Below are 7,057 nucleotides of genomic sequence, written 5' to 3'. Positions count from 1 at the left end.
TCTTTTCACTACTGCCCAAACGTAGTCATCGTCCACTTAAGTCAGCATTCCCTGTTTTTAGTTTTAAGATTTTAAGGTAAAGCACTTTGGATGAAATGTCATAAATGTGACACAGGATGTATTAATGTGGTTATTTATGTGTTTGTACTGTACGTCCAATAAGCTATCCAATATTCTTAAATCTGTTATGGGTTGAAGTTACTATTATTAATCCTGAGTCAAGTCTTCGAGCTCCCGAGTGGCGCAGCGGTCTAAGGCACTGCATCTCAGTGCTAGAGGCGTCACTACAGACTCTGGTTTGATTCCCAGCTGTATCACAACCAGCTGTGATTGGGAGTCCCATAGGGCAGCGCACAATTGGCCCAGCGTCGTTCCCATTTGTTCTCTCTGGTATAAAATAAAGATGAATTTTACTCATAAAATAAAGATTGTCCACAGACATAGGTTAAATACACAGGCACTGGCTCATTGGAAGAGAGGGCAGGAGTCAGAGAATTAAGAAGCAACGGCCTGAGGCTACAGTCCACTAGTCAGATCTTCAACCTAAACCTAACATTAGATAAAGGGAACCCGAGTGAACAAATAACACAATTACATACTTATTTAATTTATTTCATAAAAGTTAAGCAGCACCCAATGCTTCTGTGTGGAAAAAGTAATTGCCACTTTACAGTCAATAACTGGTTGTGACACCTGCAACGACTCCAACCAAACTCTTCCTGTTAGTTGTTGATCAGTCTCACGTCGCTGTGGAGGAACTTTGTCCCTCTCTTCCATGCAGAACTGCTGTAACTCAGCTACATTTGTGGGTTTTCAACCATGAACTACTTGTTTAAAGTCCTGCCACAACATCTCAATTGGGATTAGATTAGGTCTGGACTTTGACTAGGCCAGTCCAAAACCTCAGATATGTTGCTTTTTAGCAATTTTCATGTATACTTGATTGTGTATTTTGGATCTTGCTGCAGGACCCCAGCTGCACTTCAGCTTCAGCTCACAGACAGATGGTCTGACATTCTCCTGTAGAAGTCTCTGATACAGAGCAGAATTCATAGTTCCTTCTATTAAAGGCAACATTAATATTATTTTGTTGAATATGTAATATAATGATAGGGCATTGAAGTGGTAAACACAAGTTTTAAATAGGATAAAATACATGTACAATGGATCTTTCTGTATTAGCATGACCCACATCAGCACATAAAACACCTTTGTGGACCAGAGAGGACTTAGAGCATGTGGCTAATAATAATAATAATCATAATAATAATCATAATCATCATCATCATCAGGAAGGTAGACTGGTCATGAATAGACTGGTCAGGAAGGTAGACTGGTCATGAATAGACTGGTCAGGAAGGTAGACTGGTCATGAATAGACTGGTCAGGAAGGTAGACTGGTCATGAATAGACTGGTCAGGAAGGTAGACTGGTCATGAATAGACTGGTCAGGAAGGTAGACTGGTCATGAATAGACTGGTCAGGAAGGTAGACTGGTCATGAATAGACTGGTCAGGAAGGTAGACTGGTCATGAATAGACTGGTCAGGACGGTAGACTGGTCATGAATAGACTGGTCAGGAAGGTAGACTGGTCATGAAGAGACTGGTCAGGACGGTAGACTGGTCATGAATAGACTGGTCAGGACGGTAGACTGGTCATGAAGAGACTTGTCAGGAAGGTAGACTCAGGACGGTAGTTGATATTTTATTAGGATCCCCATTAGCTGTTGCAAAAGCAGCAGCTACTCTTCCTGGGGTCCACACAAATACATGAAACATAATACAGAACATCAATAGACAAGAACAGCTCAAGGACAGAACTACAGTACATATATTTTTTTAAAGGCACACGGCTACATATCAATGCATACACACAAACTATCTAGGTCAAATAGGGGAGAGTCGTTGTTCCGAGAGGTGTTGCTTTATCTGTTTTTTGAAACCAGGTTTGCAGTGTATTTGAGCAATATGAGATGGAAGAGGGCTCTATATAATACTGTACGTTTTCTTGAATTTGATCTGGATTTGGGGAATGTGAAAAGACCCCTGGTGGCATGTCTGGTGGGATAAGTGTGTATGCCAGAGCTATGTGTAAGTTGACTATGCAAACAATTTTGGATTTCCAACACATGATTGTCTCTCATAAAAAGAAGAAGTGATGCAGTCAGTCTCTCCTCAACTCTTAGCCAAGAGAGACTGGCATGCATAGTATTTACATTAGCCCTCTGATTACAATGAAAAGGAAAATGTGCTGCTCTGTTCTGGGCCAGTTGCAGCTCAACTAGGTTTTTTTTGACGGCCGTGACAGAACTACCCACCACCAAAGGACCAAGAAGCGAGGCCAGGAGTGGCAGCCCGCCAAAAACATTTTTTGGGGAGAGGCACACGGGACGGTCGGCGGAGCCGAGGATGGAACCAGAGCCTGTCAGGGTGAAATTGGATGGGAGCGAAGGGAGTGAAGCAGAGACAGTGAAGGAGTTGATGGGGAGCTTGGAGGAGAGAGCTATGAGAGAGCTGCTGTGTTGGTGCATGAGACACGACATTTGCCCTATGGAGCGTGTCCTCGGTTTGATGTCACCTGAGTCAGCTCTCCATACTTGTCCTGAGGTGCGTGCTAGCCGTCTGGTGAAGACTGTGACAGCCCCACGCACCAGGCCTCCTGTGAGCCTCCCCAGCCCTGCACGTCTTGTGCCAGCTCGAAACCCCGAGGACAAACCATTCAGATTTATTTTTTTAGGTCACTGACTTTTCATTGGGAATCCAGATTTCTAAGGGACCTTCTTGCAGTTCCAACCACTTCCACTGGATGTCACCAGTCTTTAGAAATTGGTTGAGGTTTTTCCTTTGTGTAATGAAGAAGTAGCCCTGTTCAAAACGAGGGTCACTTCAAGTGTACTGTTAGATAGAGGCGCGTGACCAGAAAGGTAGCGTCAGTTTGTTTTCTTCCTGTATTGAACACAGATCATCCCGTATTCAATTTGATCGATTATTTACTTTAAAAAATAACTAAATCTGTATTACAAAAGTAGTTTGAAATGTTTTGGTAAAGTTTACAGGTAACTTTTGAGATATTTTGTAGTCACATTGCGCAAGTTGGAACCGGTCTTTTTCTGGATCAAACGTTCCAAATATATGGACATTTTGGATATTTATCGACGGAATTAATCTAACAAAATGCACATTTGTGATGTTTATGGGACATATTGGAGTGCCAACAAAAGAAGCTCGTCAAAGGTACGGCATGATTTATAATTTTATTTCTGTGTTTTGTGTCGCGCCTGCAGGGTTGAAATATGCTTTCTCTCTTTGTTTACGGAGGTGCTATCCTCAGTTAATATTATCGTTTGCTTTCGCCGAAAAGCCTTTTTGAAATCTGACACGTTGGTTGGATTCACTATAAGTGTAGCTTCAATTTGGTATCTTACATGTGTGATTTCATGAACGTTTGATTTTTATTGAATTTGTCGCTCTGCATTTTCACTGGCTTTTGGCCATATCCCAGAGAGGTTAAGGGTTTCAGTGACTTCATTAGCTGTGGTTGTGATGAATATGTAGTTGAATCATCAGCATACAAGGACACACATGCTTTGTTTAATGACAGTGGCAGGTCATTGGTAAAAATAGGAAATAGTAGAGGGCCTAGAGAGCTGCCCTGAGGTATACCACACTTTACATGCTTGACATTAGATAAGCTTCCATTAAAGAAACCCTTTGAGTTATATTAGATAGACCATCGATCACCACATTCTTTTGGAGAGATTGGAAACCCAAATTGGTCTACACGGACAAGTTCTGTCCTGGTTTAGATCTTATCTGTCGGAAAGATATCAGTTTGTCTCTGTAAATGGTTTGTCCTCTGACAAATCAACAGTAAATGTCGGTGTTCCTCAAGGTTCCGTTTTAGGACCACTATTGTTTTCACTATATATTTTACCTCTTGGGGATGTCATTCGAAAACATAATGTTAACTTTCACTGCTATGCAGATGACACACAGCTGTACATTTCAATAAAACATGGTGAAGCCCCAAAATTGCCCTTGCTAGAAGCCTGTGTTTCAGACATAAGGAAGTGGATGGCTGCAAATGTTGTACTTTTAAACTCTGAGAAAACAGAGATGCTTGTTCTAGGTCCCAAGAAACAAAGAGATCTTCTGTTGAATCTGTCAATTAATCTTGATGGTTGTACAGTCATCTCAAATAAAACTGTGAAGGACCTCGGTGTTACTCTGGACCCTGATCTCTCTATTGACGAACATATCAAGACTGTTTCAAGGACAGCTTTTATCCATCTACGTAACATTGCAAAAATCAGAAACTTTCTCTCCAAAAATGATGCAGAAAAATTCATCCATGCTTTTGTTACTTCTAGGTTAGACTACTGCAATGCTCTACCTTCCGGCTACCCGGATAAAGCACTAAATAAAATAAACTCAGTTAGTGCTAAATACGGCTGCTAGAATCCTGATCATATTATTCCAGTGCTAGCCTCCCTACACTGGCTTCCTGTTAAGGCAAGGGCTGATTTCAAGGTTTTACTGCTAACCTACAAAGCATTACATGGGATTGCTCCTACCTATCTTTCCGATTTGGTCCTGCCGTACATACAGTGGGGCAAAAAAGTATTTAGTCAGCCACCAATTGTGCAAGTTCTCCCACTTAACAAGATGAGAGAGGCCTGTAATTTTCATCATAGGTACACTTCAACTATGACAGACAAAATGAGATGAGTTATTGCTTCGTAAGAAGCATTTCAAGGTCCTGGAGTGGCCTAGCCAGTCTCCAGATCTCAACCCCATAGAACATCTTTGGAGGGAGTTGAAAGTCTGTGTTGCCCAGCAACAGCCCCAAAACATCACTGCTCTAGAGGAGATCTGCATGGAGGAATGGGCCAAAATACCAGCAACATTGTGTGAAAACCTTTTGAAGACTTACAGAAAACGTTTGACCTCTGTCATTGCCAACAAAGGGTATATAACAAAGTATTGAGATAAACTTTTGTTATTGACCAAATACTTATTTTCCACCATGATTTGCAAATAAATTCATAAAAAATCCTACAATGTGATTTTCTGGATTTTTTTCTTCTCATTTTGTCTGTCATAACCCCCCCTTGGGTTGTGCCGTGGCACAGATCTTTGTGGGCTATACTCGGCCTTGTCGCCGGATGGTAAGTTGGTGGTTGAAGATATCCCTCCAGTGGTGTGGGGGCTGTGCTTTGTCAAAGTGAGTGGGGTTATATCCTTCCTGTTTGGCCCTGTCTGGGGGTATCGTCGGATGGGGCCACAGTGTCTCCTGACCCAGCCTCCAATATTTATGCTGCAGAAGTTTATGTGTCGGGGGGCTAGAGTCAGTTTGTTATATCTGGAGTACTTCTCCTGTCTTATCTGGTGTCCTGTGTAAATTTAAGTATGCTCTCTCTAATTCTTTCTTTCTCTTTCTTTCTCTCTCTCGGAGGACTTGAGGACCATGCCTCAGGACTACCTGGCATGATGACTCCTTGCTGTCCCCAGTCCACCTGGCCGTGCTGCTGCTCCAGTTTCAACGGTTCTGCCTGCGGCTATGGAACCCTGACCTGTTCACCGGACGTGCTACCTGTCCCAGACCTGCTGTTTTCAACTCTAGAGACAGCAGGAGCGGTAGAGATACTCCTAATGATCGGCTATGAAAAGCCAACTGACATTTACTCCTGAGGTGCTGACTTGCTGCACCCTCGACAACTACTGTGATTATTATTATCTGACCCTGCTGTTCATCTATGAACATTTGAACATTTTGGCCATGTTCTCTTATAATCTCCACCTGGCACAGCCAGAAGAGGACTGGCCACCCCTCATAGCCTGGTTCCTCTCTAGGTTTCTTCCTAGGTTCTTGCCTTTCTAGGGAGTTTTTCCTAGCCACCATGCTTCTCCATCTGCATTGCTTGCTGTTTGGGGTTTTAGGCTGGGTTTCTGTACAGCACTTTGAGATATCAGCTGATGTAAGAAGGGCTTTATAAATACATTCGGAAGACACATACATTCGGAAGACATTCATTTATAAATTCGGAAGACACATTTCAGAAGGCATTCAGTTATACAACTGAATAGGTTTCCCCCTTTCCCTTAGAAGCTGAGTTGACCTTGGTTAAAAAAATATTAGGTATTTACTTAGATTGTAAATGTTAATTACACATTCATAATCAATGAATTACCTGTTTGTTTCTTTAGGAATCATTATACAAGCACCATTAACAAGCACCAGGCTGCAGGCCCAGACGGCATCCCCAGCCGCATCCTCAGAGCATGCGCAGAGCAGCTGGCTGATGTGTTTACGGACATATTCAATCACGTTCTTTGCTTGACGGAAACATGGCTCACTGGAGAGACGCTATCCGAGGCGGTGCAGCCAACGGGTTTCTCCACGCATCGCGCCGACAGAAACAAACATCTTTCTGGTAAGAAGAGGGGCGGGGGCGTATGCCTTATGGCTAACGTGACATGGTGTGATGAAAGAAACATACAGGAACTCAAATCCTTCTGTTCACCTGATTTAGAATTCCTCACAATCAAATGTAGACCGCATTATCTACCAAGAGAATTCTCTTCGATTATAATCACAGCCATATATATCCCCCCCCAAGCAGACACATCGATGGCTCTGAACAAACTTTATTTAACTCTCTGCAAACTGGAAACGATTTATCCGGAGGCTGCATTCATTGTAGCTGGGGATTTTAACAAGGCTAATCTGAAAACAAGACTCCCTAAATTTTATCAGCATATCGATTGCGCAACCAGGGGTGGAAAGACCTTGGATCATTGTTACTCTAACTTCCGCGACGCATATAAGGCCCTGCCCCGCCCCCCTTTCGGAAAAGCTGACCACGACTCCATTTTGTTGATCCCTGCCTACAGACAGAAACTAAAACAAGAGGCTCCCACGCTGAGGTCTGTCCAACGCTGGTCCGACCAAGCTGACTCCACACTCCAAGACTGCTTCCATCACGTGGACTGGGACATGTTTCGTATTGCGTCAGATAACAATATTGACGAATACGCTGATTCGGTGTGCGAGTT

This window comes from Oncorhynchus kisutch, linkage group LG6 (assembly GCF_002021735.2).
Source record: "Oncorhynchus kisutch isolate 150728-3 linkage group LG6, Okis_V2, whole genome shotgun sequence".
In the NCBI taxonomy this organism is placed as follows: Eukaryota; Metazoa; Chordata; class Actinopteri; order Salmoniformes; family Salmonidae; genus Oncorhynchus; species Oncorhynchus kisutch.
The sequence above is the reverse complement of the archived record's forward strand: the minus strand, read 5'-3'. Positions refer to the sequence as shown.